Source organism: Ceratotherium simum, chromosome 10 (genome assembly GCF_057802395.1).
Source record: "Ceratotherium simum simum isolate JZ-2026a chromosome 10, ASM5780239v1, whole genome shotgun sequence".
NCBI classification, from domain to species: domain Eukaryota; kingdom Metazoa; phylum Chordata; class Mammalia; order Perissodactyla; family Rhinocerotidae; genus Ceratotherium; species Ceratotherium simum.
Genome location: NC_141909.1, coordinates 12,228,556 through 12,253,814, shown reverse-complemented (window position 1 = coordinate 12,253,814; position 25,259 = coordinate 12,228,556). Strand labels below are relative to the sequence as shown.

Genomic DNA, 25,259 nt, shown 5'->3' with positions numbered 1-25,259 from the left:
AAATGTTTAAGGCATTGCACTGTTAGTCTTGGCAGGGGACAGAGAAATATAAAATAGCAATTTTGTTTTTCTCATTGTCCAATCTAAGCTCTGGCTATAACTTAGATAGCCAGCCCTGGTGGTCTAGTGGTTAAGATTCGGTGCTCTCATTGCCATGGCTCAGGTTCATTTCCTGGTCAGGGAATCACACCACCTGTCCATTGGTTGTCATACTGTGGCAGCTGCGTGTTGCTGTGATTCTGAAAGCTCTGCCACTGGTATTTCAAATAGCAGAAGGGTCACCCCTAGTGCACAGGTTTCAGCAGAGCTTCCAGACTAACACACACTAGGAAGAAGGACCTGGCCACCCACTTCCGAAAAAATTGGCCATGAAAACCCTATGAATAGCAGTGGAGCATTGTCTGATACGGTGTCGGAAGGTGGGAGGATGGCACAGTAAGACCTGGTTGGGTTCAGCTGTGCTGTACACAGGGTGACTAGGAATTGGAATCTACTCAATGACACTAACAACAAATAACTTAGGTATCTGGCAGAAACAACACTTACCGAGCCCCACCAACGACCAGTAAGATTTGTTGATTTGTTCTGATTTGAACTGATTTATTCACCCAATGAGAACATTTGACTTCAAAAATGCCAAATTTAAGACTGTTTTCCAGGATGCAACCCCAAAATAATATTTTATTGGGCTGCTTAAGAAGTTGTGGCTTGAAAATGGCTCCCAACGACTGCGTCCTTACTTTTGTTGGTCACAACCACAATGGAATGGACCTGAAGTGTTGGGCAAGAGCCTAGTAAAAACAGGCCCCAAAGAAGAGAAATATGCCAACTCTTTTCTAGTGCCTTCTGGCTGAGATTTCATGGGAAGTGGCAGGGGGTCTTAATGTATGCTACAGGTAGGATTTGATTTTCCTCCTACCTATGGGTAATGGGATAACGCCTAAGCAAAGATGTGAATGACACTGGAAATACAAGGGCCATGTAATTATGCCAGCATTTGCTCATTCTTTCTCAGCCAAGTCAGCTCTTAGCCAAATTCTCTTGTTCCTGAACTTTGGATTTATCCCTGGTAACTATTTCCTTCCTAGGTGTGATTTTCATTTAGAATGTAATGTGTTTCCTAAAAGGAATCAGATTGTATACTGGGAGTCCTTAGATGTAGAACAACCTTTTTCTGTTTCGATTTCAACACATAAGTCTTTATTTTTAATGTGTGTATATGTGCACGTGCATGTGTGTGTGAGAGAGAGAATGAGAGATGAAAATGTAAGTAAGCACTGAGCTAAGAGAGGGAGACCTGGAATCCAGTTCTTGCCCTTCCTCTGGTTAGATGTAAGAATTTGTGTGGCAGATATCAGCCACATGTGGCAACTTCCATATCTTCCTGGCACACAGATGATATTTCCCAGCATCCTTTGCAGTTATATACTGCCATGTGATTTTTGACGCACAGAATATGGGTGGAAATGACATATCCTACTTCCAGCCCTCACCCATAAAAACTTTTCACTATCCTCCATGTTCTTTCTCCTTGTGATAGTTAATAACCAGAGAAAACCTTGGAAGTTGTAGGTTAAAGATGATAAAGCCATTGGCAGCCTGGGTCCCTGAAGACTGTGTGGAGCGGGAGGCACAGCCCCTGCCACTCCACCCCACCACAGATCAGATTCGACATGAACAGGAAAGGAGCTACTGTTGTGTTAAGCCTCTATAGTTGTGGGTATCTCTGTTATAGCAGCTCACATCGCTGTAGCTAAATGTGAAGTTGTTTAACCTCTTCAGTTTCTGTAGCTCTAAGGTAGGATTTGCTTTTTGCAAAGCTCCACTTAATCCACTTGAGATTGAAATGTGATGTATGTAAAAATACTTTCCTTATTATGAGTTCTTTTCTAGCCCTTCCCCACACATTTTTACTTAGTTGCAGTAATAGTTTCAATATAATTTTATATTTAGCTCTTTTTCATTTACCACACCACAAGCATTTTTCCGCATCACCACAGTCTTCATAATTATAAATGTCAATGACTGCTTAATATTCCATCAAGCTGATGTACCATAATTGTCTAAAACAAGTGTGAAGATGCTGCTGTTATGCCCTGCTTTGAGGAAATCCAACTTATCAAAATAGTTAAATCAGGTGAGTGACTACTCCTAAAGTCAAAGTAATTTTTGCTCGTCGAAAGAATTCTCGGGCCAGCCCCGTGGCTTAGCGGTTAAGTGCACACGCTCCGCTGCTGGCGGCCTGGGTTCGGATCCTGGGCGTGCACCGATGCACCGCTTCTCCGGCCATGCTGAGGCTGCGTCCCACATACAGCAACTAGAAGGATGTGCAGCTATGACATACAACTATCTACTGGGACTTTGAGGGGAAAAAATAAATAAAATAAAAAAAAAAAAAGAATTCTCTACAAGGGACTTTTAAATATTGAGTTCCCCTTGTGTTTCTTTGGTATAATTTAAATTATAGAAATGTAATACACCCTCAGCTACCTACTGTATAAAGCAAGGTACTTGTATTTTATATATATAAAATGTGACATTTGCATTCAATGGCTGCTGGTTGCAGAGAATCCCAGCTTCCCTAAAGCAGACCTGATCCAGATGCTCTTTCCTATGTCCGACCTTCTCCACTTGCAGTAGTCTAAGCAGGCACTGAAGATCATGCAGGGGCAGGGACTGGGTTGTTACATTCATGTGTGCTCACACTTGTATTGGCATCCATTGTTTTTGCACATGCCCATATTTTAAAAATCTTAACTGCAAAAACAACAATATAACAACAATAATAGATTGATAGAAATGGAAAAAAATCACTCAGAAACTTATCACAGTAACAGTAGGTGTGCTGCTTCAATATTCTTTGTTCACCTTGCCCACATGCACACAGAATGTATACCTAGTCGTATTCATCCGAATAGTTTTGTTTCTTCCTTCCGTCACGTAACCCTCTGCAGGGATCACTGTCACATTGCTTCATAGTCTCAATATTGGTACAAAACTCCCGCACTATCTAAACTCTCACCATTGGAGTACTCACTATAACAACTTGCAAAAACTTTTAACCCAGAATTCACCTTCTGGGTCAAAGTTCCAACACAAATTTGCATGAGTGTGCTGGCAAAAACATTTAGGTTTCGTATGGATTCAGATTAAAAGATCAGAGGGCGTTCAGCTGTTTTCCCGCCAAGATCATCCTTTAAACATGTGCATTATCACTAACGTCCATCTCGTGGTATCACGTCCTCTAAGAAAGGATCCTTAGCTTATTGTTTCATTGTTTATGTACATCAACATACATTTTTAATATGGCATAGAAGGAAAACGTAAGTTGTATTTGCTACTGTACAGTATCATGTACTGTAAAAAACACACCCATGAGTGCTCATTGTTTGTTAAATAATTAGATAATTAGTGTTTTAAATCCTTCACATTATGTAGAAAATACTTGATGGGTTGTTATGTAGGCAACTAAACTTTTTAAAATGTTTTTTGAGGGCCAGCCCTGTGGCTTGGTGGTTAAGTGTGCGCGCTGCGATGCTGGTGGCCCGGGTTCGGATCCCGGGTGCGCATCGAGGCACCACTTCTCCGTTCATCCTGAGGCCGAGTCCCACATACAGCAACTAGAAGGATGTGCAGCTACGACACACAACTATCCACTGGAGCTTTGGGGGGAAAAAATAAAATAAATAAAATCTTTAAAAAAAAAAAAAAAATGTTTTTTGAGGCAATTGATTGGGGTTTTTGAGTGGGCTGGGAATACAATACTATTGGTTCCATTTATAATGATGGAATATAGGCTCTCACTACCCAAAAGCTTGCTATCCAACCATTTTCAAGGAATGGATTAGATTTTGGATGTTGAAGGATGTCTATTTTATCTGCATCCCTAACTAGGCTCTGAGTATCTTAAAGATAGGAACTATAATGTATTCATCTTTGAATGCCCAGCATCTCACACAGTGCCCGGCACTTAATTGGTTTAATTCACATTATTCTGTGAATAAATGAAGGAACAGATATCATAATTTATCCAAAATTGCTCCCGTTATTGGATAAGCATATATCTAATTTTTATTTTCTATGGAAAATTAGGCTTGTTGCTCTCTGTGAAGGGCAGAGCCGAGGGATTTTGGTGTGTGTTGCAAGGCAGCACCAGAGCACTGCACGTGTGGAGTCAAAAGCCCTCCTTCCTCTTCCCCTGCTCTCCCAGGTCTGGCCTAGCCTGGTGATGTTGACTTCAGAGTCTGGAGGACCTAGTTCCCTTCATAGAAAGCACATTGCCTTGGTTTACTTCTATGGATGGGTGATAAAGGAGTGAAAAATAAATCCCCAGTGAGCTTACATTCTTCTTGGAAAGAAAAAATGGCGCATCCATTTCTTGGCGAGCTATCTGGATTCCATTTGAGTGCTGCTGGCTGGAGATCAAGCAGGAACCCAGAGCATAACCAGGGAAGACCCCAATGATTCATGCCTCCTGATCCACACCCTTGTGTAGTTCCCTCCTGCATTGATTCTGGTTTGGGCTATGTGACTTGCCTTTGCTGGTGGAACACATTGGGGCTTGCCCTTCTGAAACTCTGCCACCTTGTGAAAAATCCCTGGCTCTCCTGCTGGAGACATGGCCCTAATGACAGCCTGCACTAACAATCAGACAAGTGAGTGGGTCCATCTTAGATCATCCAGCCCCAGTCAAGCCACTAGATAACTGGATGCACATAAGCTTCCCCCAGTGGACCAGCAAGAGAACCACCTAGGTGAGCCAGTGCAAATTCTAACCCACAGAATCATGAGCAAATAAAATGGTTGTGGTTTTAAGCCACTAAGGTTTTTTTTGTTTGTTTTTGTGAAGAGGACCAGCCCTGAGCTAACATCCAATGCCAATCCTCCTCTTTTTTTTTTTTTTTTTTTTTTTGCTGAGGAAGACTGGCCCTGGGCTAACATCTGTGCCCATCTTCCTCTACTTTATATCGGAGGCCGCCACAGCATGGCTTAATAAGCGGTGCGTCGGTGCGCGCCCAGGATCCGAACCAGCGAACCACAGGCCGCCACAGCAGAGTGTGCGCACTTAACCACTTGCGCCACTGGGCCAGCCCCTTAAGCCACTAAGTTTTGAGGTAGTTTATTACACAAATACAGTATCTATACCATCAAGTCCAAATGAATGGGTAAGAATGTAAACAAGAGAGCAAAAAAGCAGGACTGGTGGCTGAGAGGCTTAAAACTGGGACAAGATCAGGGTCATGAAAGAAGTCAAGGAAATAGTTCACGACTAACTCATGAAAGCTGAAGATCCCTCTAGTCTGTGTTGGTGCATTGGCAGGGGCAGGCAGGGTGACTTAAAAGAGCCGTGCTTAACAAAATCAAGTGCAACACACCCACAAATCAGCCCAAAAGGCCTTAGTAAGTGGTGATCATGGATTTGTGCTGATCCCTCCACATGCTCTAGCCCAGTTTCCATTCAGACAAATGGCACATGTCTGCAGTAAGATGAGGAGTAAGGTATGGTCCATGTGCTCAGAGAGAGAGATCATAGCTCTTACCTTATTAATATGGTGCCCTACCCACAACTGTGCCCCAAAGTGCTGAGGAGTCAGGGAAACATAGTTGATTTAGGGGTTTCCTTTCTGTTACAATAAAGCTCATAAAGAAAATCAGACTTCCCTGCCCCTCTCCAAGTCTTGCTCCCTAGAAGAAGCTACTTTCAACTTTTCTAACTTTCTTGCTGTTTCTAAATAGCATGTTTATACTGTTATTTCTTGATTTTCCATTTTATGTATTATCTTTTGACTTCTTTTTATGTAAGATGAGAATTGAGTTCTCTTACCCTTCTCCCTTATCCTAATCCTCCCAATATAAATATAACATATTTTAGGATCGTATCACTATTCAGTGTTTACTTAATGTGACAATGTATTTTCACAACTGAGCGATATGTTCACTGTGATTATATTTGCTTTCTTGTATTTCCTGAAATTAATAATTGTCTTGGTTTTCTTTATTTATTTTAAAAAGATTTTATTAACTGGAGTCCATAGTTTACATTAGGATGTACTCTTTGTGTTGTATAGTTTATGAGTTTTAACAGCTGCATGATGTCATGTGTCCACTAGTACAGTATCATACAGAATCGTTTTATTACCGTCAAAATCTCCTCTGCTCTCTCTATTCACCCTGCTACCAGTGAACCCCGGGAACCACTGATCTTTTACTGTCTCTGAAGTTTTGCCTTTTCCAAAATGTCATGTAGTTGAAATCATACAGTATGTAGGCTTTTCAGACTGACTTCTTTCACTTAGCAATATGAATTTAAGGTTCCTTCATGTCTTTTTGTGGCTTGATAGCTCTTCTTTTTATTGCTGAATAAGATTCCATTGTATAAGTGTACCACAGTTTGTTTATCCTTTCACCTATTGAATTTACTTTACTTTCTGTGTATCTCTCACTAATTCAATCCCAAACTTTCCAACAGAGCTGTCATCCACTGCTCCAATCTGTGCTGGTTGCCCACTAAATTGTTATCTCGTAGTTTCCCTTCCTGTCATCCTGGGAAGTCCTTTGGCCTGATTTCTGAGTTGGATCTTTTGTTTAGTGGATATCATGTCTTTTTCTTTCTTGGTTTATTCCCTCATTTTAATAGAGTACATCCTCTCGTAACTTCTTCAGAAAGGATATATGGGAGATAATTTTTTAAAAGATTTGGCATGTCTGCAAGTCTTTATTCTATCCTCACAGATCAAACTTTTCTAGACTTAAATCCCAAGAGGAAAACTAGTTGGCTTGCTGGTGGCTTAGTATAAGCATGTTATTAAGAGATTCCTGAAGGGTTGCATTCTATTATTTCTTACATCTTTCATCTAATTTTCCTTCTCCACTAGTTTGAAAGCCTTCTGATTAATAGCCCCCCCACCTAATCTTTTGTAAAATAGTTTGAATGGGCCACACTTCATTAATTGAGCATTAGAAATGTTAATCTCTATGCAGAGATTATATTATAACACTTAGTAATATTTCTTTCTCCATTTTTTGTTCACTTAGTAATATTTCTTTCTCCATTTTTGGATTGAAACAAGTACAGAATAATTAGAGACTATTTCTGGCAAATAAAATCATTAGTAGTTGGAAAGGTATGTTTCAGTGAAGATTGTTTATAAACACACCTCTCGCTGCCAAGATCTTAAAGTCTAATTAATTAGCATCACCCCAGATTCCCCTTTCCTCTTCTATCACTTGTTTTCATCTTCCTTGATTTATACACACACACACTCGCACAAGGACATGCACCTTAATCTCTTGCTTTCTCTTCTCTTTATTTCAGACTGCACAAGTTTGTGCACAGAATTGGCTTCCCTTCTAGCTGTTTTGTCCCTGCACTCCATCAAAAAATATTTTCTGCATCTCTAATTTCATCAAGATATGCCTGACTAAGAATGTCAAAACCACTGAGCAGAAGTGTTTAATCCAAAGTTGGCTCTGCTGGTGATGATCAGCTGAGGAAATGACCTTGAGTGTTTTCTTAATTATTTGTTAGGGCATAAGTTTTCACTTTATGGAATAGATTCACATCCTGCCTCTCATTCCTTGCTCCTCATTGTGCACAGACCTCCCAGTGATTTCCAGTAGAGCTCTCTGCACCCAGGAAAGAAAATGGAGAGGAAAGGTACCTGGCCGTATGTGGGAACACTACCTTCAACAAAGGTTTTCCATGAGCAGATAATTGCTTATGATTTATTGGACAGTCAGATTCTGGCCACATTTATGTAACTCCATAAACGAAGATTTGAAGGTTGAGCTGGACACCAGCAACAGAGTGGTCTGGGCAGCCCAAGGTGCAGCCAGGAGCACAAGGCCGCAGTTCCAGTCGCTGCTCAGCAGTCTGCGGGCTGTGTGATATCAGAAAAGTCTGTCAACCTCCAAGCCTTTGTGCCGTCATCTGTAAAATGGGGATAATACCATCGACCTCCCAAGGTTGCTGCAAGGATAGAAATAAAATAAGTATATGTGAAAGCCTTTTATTAATGATAAAGTACCATGTAAATATTAGTTGTTATTATCTGACCTTAGAGATAAGAATCAAAATGATACTTTTTTATTCCAAGGGTTTTTTTCCTTTTCATTTAGTCCTCTTTAAATGAAGGATGTGGGCCGGCCCCGTGGCTTAGTGGTTAAGTGCACACGCTCCGCTACTGGCGGCCCGGGTTCGGATCCCGGGTGGCACACCGACGCACCGCTTCTCCAGCCATGCTGAGGCCGCGTCCCACATACAGCAACTAGTGGGATGTGCAGCTATGACACGCAGCTATCTACTGGGGCTTTGGGGGACAAAAATAGGAGGAGGATTGGCAATAGATGTTAGCTCAGAGCCGGTCTTCCTCAGCAAAAATGAGGAGGATTGGCACGGATGTTAGCTCAGGGCTGATCTTCCTCACAAAAAAATAAAAAATAAAAAATAAATGAAGGATGTTTTGTTGTTTAAAGTATTTTATGAGGGCCGGCTCCGTGGCTTAGCGGTTAAGTGCGCGCGCTCTGATGCTGGCGGCCCGGGTTCGGATCCCGGGAGCGCCCCGAGGCACCACTTCTCCGTCCAACGTGAGGCTGAGTCCCACGTACAGCAACTAGAAGGATGTGAACTTATGACATACAACTATCTACTGTGGCTTTGGGGGGAAAAAACTGAATAAATAAAATCTTTAAAGTATTTTATGAATATAAAAGTTATGAAAGGAAAGATTTAAAGTATAATTAGCAGGGAAGGAAGCTTGTGTTTCTCTGGGATGAGAACACCCATGACTTGTTGGTCCATACAGTACGTTCATAATCTCCTTTCATGAGGTTTGCCCACGTGCTGCACGTTCAAAGGACATACTTAGTGAATATTTGAGAAGGATGGTGATGGAAAGCATGTGCCAGGAACTAGTCAGGTGGGTGGCACAGACAACCATTCATATATTGGCTGTAGTTGGAGTAACTGCTTCGGAGACACAGGTAAAACCTAAATGGAAACCATAAAATAGGTGGATCTTCCTCCCCTCCATTTCAGCTTATTTGTCAGTTCCCTTTCTGCATACCACCTATACAAGGCTCAGGATCTGCCTTTTTCAAGGGATATCTGGTGAGGAAGACAAGAGAGCTGCACATCACTAGGATATCATCCCTCATTTAATGGAGTGTTGCTTACAAGACCCTTCCAAAAGGGAGAAGGCTGAATCTTCCTGGACTGAAGACATTTCTTATGTTTTGGAAGAAAGCTACTGTGATGATCTGTTTTATGTATCAACTTGGCTAAACTATAATACTGAGTTATTTAATCAAACACTAATCTAGATGTTGCTGGGAAGATATTTTGTAAATGTGGTTAACATCTACAATAAGTTGACTTTACGTAAAGTAGGTTACCCTGGATAAAGTAGGTGGGCTTCATCCAGTCGGTTGCAGGCCTTAAGAGCAAAAACTGAGGTTTCATGGTGAAGAAATTCTGCCTCAGGACTACAACATCAACTGCTGCCTATTTGCAGCCCACCAGCTTGCCTTGTGGATTTTGAACTTGTCATCTTGTGAGCCAGTTCCTTAAAATCAATCAATCTATCTATCCCCTTTTGGTTCTGTTTCTCTGGAGATCCCTGACTGATACAGCTTCTCTCTATCCAGAGTTTACCTTCTTCTTTTTGACTATTATAACCCAACTCTTAGTGGTCCAGGGTACAAAATATTTTCTTTTAACTAGGAAAATCAACTACATCACTGGAACAACAAACCATGTAAATTCATCCTAAATTATAATCCAACTCTGATCTTTTTAAAATCAACTTAACTTTGATATAACCAAAGTGCATTTTTTTTTAATCCTTATCAATTTTATTTCATCATAAGTCAGAAGTTCAAAACGGCTGCATTCTAATCCCATATCTGCCTTGGTTCTTATAACTATACAGTCTCTAATTATTCCCCAGATGCTCTCCCCACTTGAATACATGCCCATCAGTAAGGAATCTCAATATGCCAGCAAGGTGGCAGTTGTCTCGTGGTGCTGAGACAGGGGAACTCAAGTTGTAAACTTTATGTTTCAATGAAGTAGTCGTTCCTTTGACACCAAACTTGAAAGGTGGTGATCTCATAATTTAAGGTTTCAAGATCACTCAGGAGTGAAAAATTCTTCCCTGTTTAAGTAGTTATTTTTATTTGCAGGACAGTTCTGGAATCCTTCACATACATTCTAGTCACTTGAACTCTGTGAATCACAAATGTTATGAACCTCACCTCTGGCCATCGCAGGCATACTAGTCAGGGTTTGGGTTCCGTGAGTCGTTTATCACAGACCTCAGTTTTAAGCAGTTCCCAGTGGGGTTACGTGTGAGCCTTTTCAATTGTCCGTGACTGTGTTCCTTTTATACATATCGATCGTCCTCTCTAATTCCCAAGACCTGACGCCTTGCCCTTCTGTCTGGCTTGGGTGAAGCTGCATGGAGACACCATGCTGGCCTCTGAGGGGTGGGGAAAGAACCTGGCGCCACTGAGCAGATGTCTCTTAATGGTAATCCTCCAGTGAGTCAACGGCCTCCGAAGAGACCGTGAGTGTGGACTTGCTGATGAGGAATGTAGTCATAGTCACACAAAAAAGTCCCCAGTCTCTGCCTCAGGACCCCATGCATGGCCCATCATCCCCGCTGCAGAAGGAAACTGGACAGGACCTCCCCTTAGGAGCCTGTCAGCCCTCGTCACTAATCAGCCCAGGGGCTACTCAGAATGATTGGAGGCACTCACGTCCACCCCCCACCGACTGCACTGCCCGCTCTCAGGCCCTGCCACCTGGGGAGCCCCACACCAGGCCAGGGCAATCAAGCTTGGCTTCTGCATGGTCGTGCAAAGCTTGCCATCAGCCATGGTCCTGAAATATTTATATTTATACAGGCAGGGCTCAGACTCTTTTTCTACCAACAGAAGCCATCACAGGTGAGGACTGGGTATGGTTTGGGAGGGTTTGTTCATCCCACACTAGCAAACTTATCAGTGATGGCTCACCTGGCCAGGAGAGCAGGGATCTCACTTACCAAAAGAGCCAAAAAGTTGGTCATTGTCACAATCTATACATTGGAAGAAATACACAGCAGAAAATCACATAGATTTCCCCTCTCTTTCATCCAGAGATTTGATTTCATTCGTGCACAGGGAAAAGTCAAAATGCCCCTCCTGATGGATGTCCCTCTCAGGACTCAGTGCCAGCACATTTCAGGGAAGGTGAGCACAGTATATGTATTTATTTTCAAAGATAGCATGACACAACACCATAGAGGCTTTTGTGGCTACTTAATCACTGTTGAAGAACTGTTTGAAAACTAGATGATTGGCAAGAGAATCTATAGGAGGGAGGCAGGAGGCATTTTCAGCAAAGATGGATGGGTGTAGTCAAGCCTCCATTAGCTATTGTTCCCAAATATTTCAGCAAACATACCTTAGACATGGGTTTTCTGAGAGAAGGCAGTGATAAAAGCCTGAGAGTTAGGTGAATTTTCCTATGGCAATGACAGCTGTCCCCACAGAAGCCCCTCAATTTTTCTTAAAACTGAAGGTTTCACTGGCTTGTGCCTCTCATCAAATTGGTTTTGTATGCATAGGAATTATTTTTAAGTACTCTAAAATGGTATCATTTCCTAGTTGCAAATTATTTGGGTGTATTTTGAAGCTAATTAAAAGGGAAATGTCCTATTTTGTAAAGAGCAGCATTTCTACATTTTAAAAATCAGATGTTCTCAGTGGGGAGCAGGGTTTTATCTTTGTCAGTGTTGGCTATTGCTAAGTGCATCCCAGACTGAAAATCTAAATGAAATAACTACAAAGAAAGGCATGGGGGAAGTTTATGTTGGAAAAGCAGGAGGGAGACACATACACATATACAATACATAGACAATTTATCTGTGAATTTAGAAAGCCTTTTCATGTCGTTTTTTTTTTTTTTCTATCTTGCTAGTTACTTGTTATTTCACTGTGAGCATTGCAAACACGGAGGGCTGCAGAGATGCCAGGCTCCATCATGGTGTCCAAAAACTGGCTTTGTACATATGCTAAATTAGAGATTGGCTGGCAGAAGCAGTTCACAGATCCTGGGTTGGCAGGGATTCCTCATGAAAGAAGACGGGGCCACAAGCCCATGGGACTCTCTAGCCAGCAGTAATGCAGCACGCTCCATCCAACAAGCCAAAACCCATTTTAAAGGAAATTCTGAATCTTCTTCAGGCATCAGGTCCAGCCCAGGTAACATACTCCACAGAAGTCTAGTCTCTTTTCCTGTTTCATGAGGAAAGGATTGTGTTGAATCTCGCCCCGGCCAGAGTATTGAGATTTTACGCCAAAGGATCCAGGTCGTTTCAGTTGCCTCCTGCAGTGAACAGGCCACCCCAGTGTCCTAGGAGGAAGGCAGGAATCTTACAGACAGAAACTGTTCTGTTTTTTGTCTTCCTTGGAAATAAGCAAACTGCCGTGATGGTTCTATGTAAGAAGAATTAACGCAACGGTGAAGAAACGTATTAGACAGCCGGGCGGATAAGTCTATGCCAAAAGGATCCGCCATCTGTGTCTTTTTTGCTCGCTGCGTCAATCAGAAAATGCCTCTCTCATTTACGAGTAGCTAGTTGATGGCTTTACTATTCCCAAGAGATATACTTTATTTTATGGACAATGATGAATTTTAATAAAAAACAGCTTTTTTGTTGTCGTAGTTGTTGACCTTGAGTTCCTGCTTAATCTTAGAGTTGAGCACTAGAGAGGAAGTGAGGAGACTTATTTTCTAGGCCAAGAGACGCTTTTGATTCAATTGATGACATCTGACAAGTTAAGGAACACTTCTAAGTGAGGACATTAACTCCAGTTACTTTACCTTTCCTTTAAGGGTATAGTAAAGAATCAAGAGCTGGGCCGGCCCTGTGGCTTGGTGGTTAAGTGCGCGCGCTGCGATGCTGGTGGCCCGGGTTCGGATCCCGGGTGCGCATCGAGGCACCACTTCTCCGTTCATCCTGAGGCCGAGTCCCACATACAGCAACTAGAAGGATGTGCAGCTACGACATACAACTATCCACTGGGGCTTTGGGGGGAAAAAATAAAATAAATAAAATCTTTAAAAAAAAAAAAGAATCAAGAGCTGAACTAGGTGACCTTATTCCCAATCAACACCCTAATGAGAAAGCTGGATCAGAGCCTTGCAGCCTTTTGGGTACCGTCAGTCATTCACTCACCTGAGTGTGCAAACTCTGAGAGTAGAGACCTTGTCTGCCTATAGCACACACTCAGTAAATATCATTGAATATATTCACTGGGTTGTGTCTTAATCAGTTTGAGCTGCTTTAACAAATACCATAGACTGGGAGGCTTAAACAACATACCTTTATTTCTCGTGGTTCTGAAGGCTGAGAAATCCAAGCTCAAGGTGCAGGATGATTTGGTTCCTGGTGAGAGTCCGATTACTGGTTCATAGACAGCTCCCTTCTTGCTGTGCCCTTACCTGGCAGAGAGAAAGATTATCTCTCTTGTGTCTCTTTTTATAAGGGCACTAATCCCATTTAAGGGCTCCACCCTCATGACCTAATTACCTCTCAAAGGCTTCACCTCCAAATACCATCACATTGGGGGTTAGGGCTTCAACATATGAATTTTGGGGAGATGCAAACATTCAGTCCGTAGAATGTTGATTATCTCACTGGGTAGCACCAGAGAGGCCAACATCTCAAGAGTAATTCACGTAGGCACAAGCTTTGCATCACATTTTGTATCATGTGTGACAGAGTGAAAAGTGCTTAATTAGGCATCAGGAGACTTGAGTTCTGGTCCTGGCTCTGCCCCCATCGTGTTGAGTGACCTTCAATAATTTGTTGATCCCTCTGGGACTTTTACCCCCCTGTTTCTAAAGTGACTAGATAATTGCTGAGTTTTCCTCAGCCATACTCTTGTATGATTCTGTGATTCCAAACTTTAGCCAACCATCTAAAAATGCATTCTCTGGATGATGAAAGATATCTACTAGGCCTAAATGGAAAAGCCAGCATGCTTGGTGGAAAGAATTACTGCAAGCATACAGCCTAAGACAGTGGTTCAGAACTACCATCTTCCCTCTTCCCCTAAACAGGTGCTCTTCCAGTGGAGCTGAGCAGCAAAAAAGGGAAAGAACAGGTACTGATGCACAGAATGAATGGAGAGGCTGAGTATGGCTCCAGGTAGCGCTACAGTTTACAATAGAGTATTTAGAGCTAGCCAAGAACAAGAAGATGGACTTGGGAGCATTCGAGCAGGTATTGGGTACCCCTCAGGCCAGGAATGTTGCAGAGGGGAGTCATGTGTAAGGTTTAGGGTTGCCCCAAGTCACTTCTAAGTTCTGTCCAACTCCACTTCCCTGTGACTCTATGACAGTCCCAAGCCCTGTCTCCTGGGATACAATGATACTCCTAGAGATCTTGCAAAAACCTCAAATAGTCCAGGCACTGTTCACCTGAATGGAGGTGGGGAGGAGAGGGAAGGATGGAAAAGGGAGAACTCACCTTTATTAACATAATATTTTCTAGTAGCTCTTTTGAGGAACCATTCATTCCACTGTTCATATTCATTTTTTTTGGTAGGTTTATTTTTATTCAAAAAGTTACTGTCTCAAGACATAAATACAAATCAGAAAACAGGACAATTAGGACAATAGGTTAAAGTAATACATAAAACATTTTTAGCTGGTTGAAAACAAAGCTGTAAGAACTCTTTTCTCAAAGAAGTACTCCTTTCAAGAGTGAGGAAAAAAATCCACCTAGGTTTAAAATCATATATACAGTCCTCTCAGCAGTTCTAGTAAACGCAGTGGTGTGAAAAACAACATAGGCAATACTTTTGCACATTACAATATTTGTGGATGGAAAATCTGTTAGACAAGTCAGGTTTCATTTGTTATTAACCATGATTTAATAAAATAATTGTATTTTATCATGGTCTTTTAGCTAACCTATGGTTTTTAGCTATCATAGCCCAATGCTTGTTGACTTCTGACTCTAAGAACTGTAAGCCTTTTGGTATTCACCCATCTGAAGATACTCTTGTGTTGCAAAGCATATCAAGGCATGGAATGATTAAAATAATACACCTCAATTCCTGTAGTGGATTGAATGATGCCTTCTCAAAAGCTTTGTCCACCTCCTAATCCCCAGAACCTGTAAATGCAACCTTATTTAGAAAAATGGTCTTCACAGATGTAGTTAGGATGTCAAGATGAGATCATCCTGGATCATCTGGGTGGGCCCTAAGTCCAATGACAACTGTCGTTATAAAAGACACGCAGAGGAGAAGTCCACATGGGGACAGAGGCAGAGATTAGAGTGATGCAGCCACAAGGAATGCTGACAGCCTGCAGAAGCTGGGAGAGGCAAAGAAGGATTCTCAGGGAGGGAACACAGCCCTGTTGACACCTTGATCTCAAATTTCTGGTCTTCAGAGCTGTGAGAGAATAAATCTCTGTTGTTCTAAGCAGCCCAGTTGGTGGTAACTGTTTATAGCAGCCTTAGGAGACTAATCCACTTCAGACAAGTTTATTTCAAAGGTTGGACATCATTAATTGAGAACTCCAATATCTCTTTTCCTGTTAACATCATGGTTGGTCTTACTAATAATAAAAATCAAATAATGTGGACTTAAAACATATTAATAACATTATTAAATCGATATATTAGATCGCTTTTGAAATAAACATTTTTTGCTTACATAGTAGCTGTCTCTAAATACCACCTTTTGAATGAACCACCATTTTCTTAAGTTTTTTTTTTTGTAGAAGGAAACACCCCACTATCAGAAAAAAGAGCTTGGTTTTGATATTCCTCCATCCCCAGCTTTGTTTCGGTAACTTCGTTTCTCTACCAGATCCACACCCTTCATTAACCTCTCTGTTTTAGGGTATTTCAGCTTCATAGAGTAATAGTATTAATAAAATTCTGGGGCCGGCCCCGTGGCTTAGCGGTTAAGTGCGCGTGCTCTGCTGCTGGCGGCCTGGGTTCGGATCCCGGGCGCGCACTGACGCACCGCTTCTCCGGCCATGCTGAGGCCGCGTCCCACATACATCAACTAGAAGGATGTGCAGCTATGACATACAACTATCTACTGGGGCTTTGGGGGGTGGGAAATCTTAAAATAAATAAATAAATAAAAAAATAATAAAATTCTGCTGTTTTATTATACATTTATCAAACAGTCGACTCTCTGGTTTTTTGGCCAGAATTTGTTGGTCTGTACTCAGAGCTCTGTCTCAATACATTTTAATAGCTGTTTTCCAACATAGTCTTTATTTTAAATTTAGAGAATATGATGTTAATCAATTTACCAGCTCACAATTGAGGGTGAACAGCTTACAGTGCTTGTGACCAGTTTGGATTTATTTATTTCCAAACAAGTGATTTTTAAATAACAGCACATGGTATGCTCATTTGTTTTTCACAATCCAATTTCAGTATCTGAGCAACTTCGCTTTGATGGTTGACTTCCATTAGGAAAACTAGGAAAGCATTTACCTTGTACTGGTCTTGGATCTTCCTGACATTTCCCCATTTCTGTGGTGCCAACTACTGGCTTGTACCCCTAGTTTTTCTTTCCATACCTTAAGATGATCTCTACTTTAGACTCCACTGTTACCTTACTTCTACTTCTTTTTCTTATTATTCAATTCAATTCAACAAACGTTAATTAAATACCTAAAACATGCTAGCCAGGTGGAAGAAATCAACATATAGATGGGTCATTTCAGTAGATGGTAGTAAGGACTGACCTAGATTGGGTGTGAGCCAGCAGGTTCAGATTGATATCAAAACTGAGAAATACCCTGGAAAGTAAGTCTATTGTCAGACAGACTTCCCTAGTCCTGAAGTTATCTTCCAAGAGAGCTCAAGAACTCATCCCCTAAGCGGACAGGGCAAACTGGCCATTTACTACTGGTCACAATCAGAATTAGGAGTGTGGTTTTCATAATAGTTTTTGGTTTCTGGTAGTTATAGAGTGGGAGCAAAAATGCCTATAATGGCTCCATTTGACTACAAATGGAGGCTAATTGAATGTGGGATATGTCATATCAAATCTGTTAAAGCAAAAAATAAAATAAAATAAATAAAGGAAGAAAGGGAGGGCAGGAGGGAAATAAAAAAAAAAAATGAAAGAGGGAGCCAGCCCAGTGGCCTAGTGGTTAAGTTTGGCATGCTCCGCTTTAGCGGCCCGGGTTCAGTTCCCAAGCCCAGACCTACACCACTCATGAAGCCATGCTGTGGTGGCAACCCACATACAAAATATAGGAAGACTGGCAACAGATGTCAGCTCAGGGCGAATCTTCCTCAGCCAAAAAAAGAAAAAAAAAAAGACTACATTGTATAATTATATATCAATGGAAAGGTTTAACAGATCTTGAAATATTGTCATATATTATTTCATTAAATAGGTTATATTTCTTTACTCCACCAGTTCTTATCCTTTAAATGGACAGAAGGAAGAAGTAAGCCCTGAATATTACATTATATTAGAATCTTTGAGCTACTGCCATAGCTACATAATGGTCAGTCCAACTCCAGGATTCAGTATTAGAAAGCCAGTATGGCTCTTTGACTAAAATGTGTCCTCAACTTAGCTTTTATCAGAAATAAAGGAGATGTTTTAATTCTTCCGTTGCTGACTCTTTTGTCTTATTGTTCAACTGGTTCAGAACTTTGACGGTCAAGAGGTATTATTTATTGAGGCCCTAAACAAACACATCTAAAACCAAACAAATCATATACACACACCCCCCAAAATTCCACCTGTTGTTCCTCCTGGGTCTCCTTCCTCCATTGTTGGAACACACCTCCCAACTCCCAGCACACACACAGAGGAATGGGAAGGAATTATCCAGAACCAGTGAAAGGATCGCTAGTGAATGCCCAGGGCTCAGAGGCTGGAAAGCAGGACTTTGGAGCAGAACCTATCTTTATCTTCCCAGACAGTCTTCTTGCCCCTGCTGCATACTCTGCCCTCACTATCACCCCCATCCTCCATGTGCAGTTGATTATTCTCTCCTTTTCTTTAGTGTACAAACTCAGCTGCTACAACAAAAAGACCCAATGCTACAGGGGCTCAAAACAAATGAAGTTTATTTCTCTCTCACCTAACAGCACAGAGGCAGGTGGGTGGTCCAGGTGAGTAGGCAGCGCTCTTCCTCGAGGTCATCCAAAGACCCAACTTGCTTCTACCTTGTTGCTCTGACAACCCCTTGTTGCAATGACACCCTTATCTGTGTGGCTGAAACGGGCTCCATACCACGTTTGAATTCCAGCCTGTGAGATGGGAGAAGAGAGAGCAGTGGGCAAGTGGCTTCCTTTTAAGAGATTAAATGTTGCACACAGTACTTCTGTTCCATTCACATCCTAGCTGGAATGGGGGTGGGACATGCAGGCTTTAAGAGGCAGACCATGTGCCCTGCTAAGACTCAAAGACGGGAGAATGGATGCAGTCTCTGCCACACCCCTGTGCAACCACCATGTGATGCCTGCCCTGTTATACCCTGCATTGCAATTTTTCATTTCTGGTTATTGCAAAAAGGGTGCATTCTTAAATATTATTTTTAGTTGTGGTAAAAAAAAGAAAAACACATAGCATAAAATTTAGCATCTTAACCATTTCTAAGTGTACATTTCAGTAGTATTAAGTATATTCACATTGTTGTACAACCAATCTCCAGAACCAGTTTTCATCTTGCAAAACTGAAACTCTATACCCGTTAAGCAACTCCCATTTCCCCCTCCCCCCAGCCCCTGGAAGCCACCATTCTACTTTCTGTTTCTGAATCTGACTACTCTAGGTACTTCAAATAAGTGGAATCAAACAGTATTTCACTTAGCATAAAGTCCTCAAGGTTCATCCATAAGAAAGGTGCATTTTTGTATCCCCAGGACCTAGTACAATGCCTATAACATATTTGAGTAGTTGAACAAATGAGCGAATATGAATGCATTTTTCCACCGGCAAACCAAACCCCAGACCCAGGCAAGAGTAAAAGAGAATCAAAGGGGAACAAGAATTGAGGGTGCTTGTGAGGGTATCAGTTGGAATAGTTAACCATGAAGTCCAGGTAGGTAGTAAATGGACAAGAAAATCTGAGAGGGGGCAATGGGACTTGGAAGACATGCAAAGGCCAAATGGAGGACAAAGACCAGGGGGCAGCTCAGGAGCTGTCATCAGAGAGGGTGGCTTCAGGGCTTGAGAATTTAAGGATGAGGCAATCTGTAGAAACGTGGGAACAAAGTGTGACAAGTCAGCAAGGTGGATGTTGGAGAACACCCAGAATCATGAGACAAATTTCCCTTGGAGGGATATGGAGAAGCTTCCATTGATGAGCATGGTGGAGATTTGAAAGGGTGACATAATGGATGGCATGGACTCAGTGGGGGCAGTGTTGGACAAGGGTGGTAGGGGACAGTGATGAAGAATCAGTGGTGGGATGAAGGGGATGCCTCCCTCTACTCCTGGCTCTGCAAACAGGGAGTGTGGCCTTTCCTCCCCTTGAGGTAGACAGAGACAGAGTCAGCAGGGCAAAGACAAAAAGCATCAGTTACAGCAGAGTGGACATTGTTGCAGGGAATGGCTGCTGATATAAGGAACATTCTGGAAGCTATAGTGCAATAAGCTAGGAAGTTAGGTAAGGAAAAAAATAGGCCTGAGCCAAATGGAGGTGCATGAAGGATGGATTTAACCAGTGTTAAGTGACTACTGATTAAGAGGACAAAGGACGCAGGCAGATGGGACTGAAGAGTGGTGGTCCTAGGTGATGTATTGAATGGCCCAGCTCCAGTGCTGTAAATGATGATGTCATGGCGTAACAGTGTGATGGATTGCAGGTATCTGTTAAAACACATTTATGTGCTTTTCTTTTTTTTTTTAATTTTTTTTTAAATTTATTTATTTTTTTCCCCTCAAAGCCCCAGTAGATAGTTGTATGTCGTAGCTGCACATCCTTCTAGTTGCTGTATGTGGGACGCGGCCTCAGCATGGCCGGAGAAGCGGTGCGTCAGTGCGCGCCTGGGATCCGAACCCGGGCCGCCAGTAGCGCAGCGCACGCACTTAACCACTAAGCCACGGAGCCGGCCCTGTGCTTTTCTATATTTAATTTTTTCCTATAAAGAGCATATATTCATTTTATAATCAGAAAAAAATGCTATTAAAAATAAAGTCCTACGAGATGGTGGTGATGGGGGTATTATTTCATTTCTGGGGTCCTTAATTTGCCCGGCGTAAAATGAGGGGGTTGGCCTCAATGGTCTCCCACTTTAATGCTTATGAGTCTCTCCCTGCTCAACTTTTATATAATTCCTCCATTCAGTGCACAGGTGGAAAAAGAATAAGGAATATGATACCAATCAACAACAAATAGCAAAAAATATCATGATTCCAGGTTGCTTCAGCAACAATATTTTCCTATAGTGTCGCAAATAGAAATGTCCCATAGTAAAGTGGAGCTAACTTGCGAGGATTTACGTGATAATTAAAACACTATTTGAAGATTTCTGGCAAATGCTAAGGGGCTGCTGGGTTCCTCTTCCCAAGCAGGCTTTTCTTCACCAGTGCCTTGAGGACTGCTTGTCCAGCAGGCAAGGCATTTACACGAGTGCCTTCAGGGGACAGTGCTCAACCCTGACTGTCTGTCAGAATCACCAGGGGAGCCTTGAAAAATATCTGTGTCTAGGCCCCATCCAAACCAATCAACTCAAGGAAGGCAAATATCAAGAAGAGCAAAGAAGTACATTGCTAAATACTAAAAAAGCTTCATCATATAGCTTCTTAACTGTAAATGAAAAATGGATCTTAAAAATTACAAATATTTTTTACCTGATATTTCTGATTTGCCCTCCTCCATATCAACTCGTTTTAAGTTCTCAAAATCCCAGTGTTTTTATAGCCATTAATGCTTCTTTAATACAGTTTAAAAATGGAAGGCATTATCTGTTCTTTGATTATGCAAAAATAGTTAGATGTATAAAGGTATGTATAAATAGTATGTATAAAGGTAAATAATAAATTTCAGCTTTTAAAAAACTTATCATTCCATCTAAAATGACAAAGATTGAAAGCTTTTCTATTTAAAGAATACTCAAAACAACAGATATTTGCATTTTTCTACCATAAAATACATACTAAGTTGAAATATTAGGCCAGCAGTATGTTATTATTTCTACCCAAAAGGAAGTAATAAAGGTGCATATTTCTACTGTTGGAAGGAGGGGTACTCTGGAGACAATTGGCCAGCGTAGGGTTATACAGAGAATGTTGAATGTTAAAGCCAGAAAGACACTCAGTTCATCTTGCAGGTTTAGAAACTGAGGACCCAAACACCTCAGTTTTTATCTCAGGACTGCCACCGTTTGTGGCTTATTTTCCATGGCAGATAAAAATGGGTTGCCAAAAGAATAATTCTGAATACACATACTGTTGTTTAGCTTTGGAAGAAGGCTAAGACGGACTTGTATGAAATATGGTAATCTTCCCATGTTACCGTAGTCATTAAACATTTAACATTTTTAAAGCCCTTTTGAAAAACTGAAGTATTGGTACTAAGAATGGCTGGATTTAAGAAGACTACAATGAAAGCCATGTTGTTAAGCACATGAGTAGAGGAAGTGTTAGTCCAACATCGTAATCGACCAAAACTATTTACCAACTTTCTTACTAGTCAACTGTGTAGCCAGCTGGCTAGCCAGACATAATGCCTTCGCAGGCTGGGCATAACATCCAGATAAAGACAATGGGAGACGCTGTTTTGAGTTTAGAAAGAGCATTGCCAAATCTGGGTATGTCCAGAGGAGGGGAACTCAGAAGTAAGAGGATGTTGAAAATATGTATCATAGGCCTTCAGAAAGACAATTGTTAGAACTAGGAGTGTTGGTAGACAGAAGACTTAGGAAGCATAATAACCATCCTCACATATTTGAAGGGCTGCCCAGTGGCCATGTTTACACAGAAGCAGGATAATCTTCTGCCAAGAGGGTAGAAGGCGGTCTTGCCCTGGACAGAGCTTCTTGGGGGTAAGTTCAAAGACCTCTCCCAACTCTAAGACTCTGGTTCTCTGTGATTCTTACTCCAGGACCTAAATTACTGATCATGTTGACAAATTATAAGAAAGAATCCACATTCCTAAGGGTGGAGCACTTGCTTCTTGCTGCAAGAACCTGAGAGACATGGAACAAACAATGCTTCTGTGTATGCGTGTGAGAAAAAGAGAGAGAGAGACCAGATTTTCCATCAGACTCTCTAGTTAATCATAACAGCATTTAGTTCCCAGGTAGGGCAGCTACTCTGTGTTCCATCCTATGCTAGGAACTCCAAGGGATTCAAATCACAGTCCAACTCAATGAGTTTATCTCATCTATCTGGTTATGGAAACAAGACTAACATGCCTAAGATGATCAGAGAAACCAGGAGACATTCTGGAACTCTTTTTCCCTGCAGTCCTCCCTTTCTGTTCTCCTCCCTATCCCTTGCTCTCTTTTCTTTAAAAAAATAATAATAATAATAATTAACTCAATGTATATAATTCACTACCTTAATCACAACCACCTCCATTCAAAAAGGTTACATATGCATACAACCTGAAAGAAGATAGAAAACCTCTTGTTCCTTACTGCCTTCATAGTCAAACAGCACCAAAGTAGTGTTTGTTGCCAAAACGTATTAAATATGGCTTGAGAAATCAGCTTACATGCAGTCCAAATTTAAATCTTTAAAATCATCTTCACTCCTAGACCATAACAGCAGCAGATGGACAAAGGAAGAAATGGAACATGCTCACATTTTGTAGCAGCAGTATAGACCCTTTCAGATTGCAGTAAGTCATTTGCCATCTGCAACCTGTGGCCTTCCATTCCTGCCAAGGCACTGATTCAAGATTCCAGGGTTGGGGTTTCTAAGTTGGAACAAAAACATTCAGCAGGTTGCTATTTGTGGATTTTTCCCAAGCAATGGTGAGCACACTAGACCTACCTGCCCTCCTGAGGAATCCAGCAACCTGAAGGCCACGGCACTGTAGGAAAGTAGATTCTTGAGATGTTTAAGATCTGATTTCATACAAAATGAAAGCTCTAAGATTCAGTGGACAGGCTAGCTTCCATTTTCTGTGAGTAGATTGGCCCCTTCCAGGACTCTCTTCAGTGCTAGGAGACCAGCCCTCTGTGTTTTCCATCCAATCAGGCACTGGGGACACAAGAGCCACGAGATACACTCCCTGTCCTTACGTGGTTAGAGTCCTGGTGTGAGGACATTGGATTATTGAGAACAAGTCAAGCTAGTATGAGCTCAGAACCAACCCCAAGTGAGTGTGCCCCAGGAAATGGGAGTTTAAATTTGTACAGCCCTTTTTAAAAAGCAGTTTTAGTATACACATTAAAATGAGCATGTATTTTTTTTTTTTTTAATCTAACACTTATCACCATTTTCAATCCTCACCAATCCCTGAGTCAGGCACTTTTATTGTCCCCATTTTTCAGATGAGGACACTGAGGCACAGTGAGGTTAAGAGACTGCCCAGCCTCTTACAGAGCCAGTCATTGGCACAGTTGGGACCCAGACTTGCTGGATTAGAAGGAGGTTGTGAAAGTTGGAATTTCATGCCTGTTCCTTTGGAGCCTAAATAAGCGTGGATTTTGACCTAGCATTTGCACTTCGAGGATGTATCCTAAGGGAATATTCAGACAAGTGCTCTAAGATGAATGATGGGGATATTCATTACAGCTTTGTGTATGCGTAATCTTTTAGGTATCAGGCAAAGGTCACATCCTCAAAGAAGCTGTTTTGCTACCCTATGTCAAGCAACGCCCCCCCATTACTTCTATCCCATTACTAAATTCTGTTCTCTTCCTAGATCTTCTCACAGCCTGCAATTGTTTATTGGTTTACTTGTTTATTCATTGTTTTCCTGTCTGGAATGTAAGTTCCATGTGGGCAGGGAGCTATTGTCTACATTACCTAAAATAGTACCTGGCACATAAAGAGTATTCAGCAAATATCTGTTGAATAAAATGAATGGATTAATAGCAAAAAAATGGGGAAGATTTAAACCTTAATCCTTAGAGGATTGATTAGATAAAATATGGCATATCCAAGCAATAGAATACTCTGCAGTCATTACAAATGATTATGTAGATTATCCCCTACATAAAGATATACACTACCTCTCATTGGGTAAAAAAGACAGGTGACATAATGCATGTGGAATACAATCCCCGTATTGGTCAGGGCTCCTGGTAGGCGACCACAGAGTCTACTCTACCGAGTTTAAGCAGAAAACAAAATAGTTCATCATAAGCTACTGGGTAACTCACAGACCCTGTAAGATGCAAGAGGGGTTCAGCAGACAGAGCACAAAACTGGGAGCCTGACATGTGAGTTCTGCCTCACCTTGACTGCTGACTAGCTGTGCGATCTCTGGATAAGTTAAGTCTTGTGACCTCCATGTTCTTCAGGCAAGTGTGGATAATAAAACCTGCCCTGTCTACACCTCAGGCCTGCTTTGAGGGTAAATGAGATGCAATGCCCCTTGAACTGTGTATACGTTTACATCGTCATTATCAGGTGATTTTGAATGTCTGAGCACATATACTTCATTCCAAAGCCATATTCCTCAGCATTGGGGTGCCATTGGTCCTCCCCATTAACTAACTGTACATCACTAAGCATTAAATTGCCCCATGGCAGTGGTCTAGACAAAAAGGCTGGTTATTCCAGCAGTTGTGTTTGCTAAACTTGTCCTAAAATTGCCTTCCGTGTGACTTCAGCCACTCTCCCTGAGGGGTGACCTGTGCTTCCGCTTCGGGCCTGTCCTTTTCTCGAGGCTCATTAAGCTTGCCATCTGCGGGACGCTCACCCTTCTCATCTCTGGGGTCTACACAGTGCTGGCCACAAAGCTTGGCTTCCTCTCAGCAAGTCCTCCTCAAGCACCTTCCTCATTGCCATGAGGGGCTGACACCTAGAGCATCAGTGTTCAAAGTCACTGTCGACCAAGGCTTCGTGCATGGTAGAGGCAACTGACTAGGTATATATCAGAGGCTGGATTCAGTGAGTTTTTAAATTTCCTTAGAATTCCATTTTTTGCACATCCTCTTTATATATTTAAAAAAAAAAACTTTGGTTCTCATTGCCTGTCTGTTATTAAAGGAAAACAGCATTGTGATATGATGGAGGATTTTAGCAAGGCACTGATACCCTTAAGAACTTTAATGTTCCTGAAACCAGGCGTGTGTTGCAAGGTG

At 41.7% G+C, this 25,259-nt stretch overlaps 1 protein-coding gene and 1 long non-coding RNA gene across 5 annotated transcripts in view; one reads left to right on the top strand and one right to left on the bottom strand.

The window, feature by feature from the left end:
* Positions 1-25,259, top strand: part of CLYBL (citramalyl-CoA lyase) — a 231,530-nt gene that overhangs the window by 155,239 nt on the left and 51,032 nt on the right. The window lies entirely within an intron of this gene.
* Positions 7,034-25,259, bottom strand: part of LOC147916056 (uncharacterized) — a 111,071-nt gene continuing 92,845 nt past the window's right edge. For both annotated transcript variants that reach the window (XR_015553376.1, XR_015553377.1), the window contains exons 2-5: positions 18,131-18,299; positions 14,520-14,620; positions 13,371-13,489; positions 7,034-7,969 (exon numbers count right to left, since the gene is read on the bottom strand). This is a non-coding gene — a long non-coding RNA (uncharacterized LOC147916056). The remainder of the gene's footprint in view (positions 7,970-13,370; positions 13,490-14,519; positions 14,621-18,130; positions 18,300-25,259) is intronic.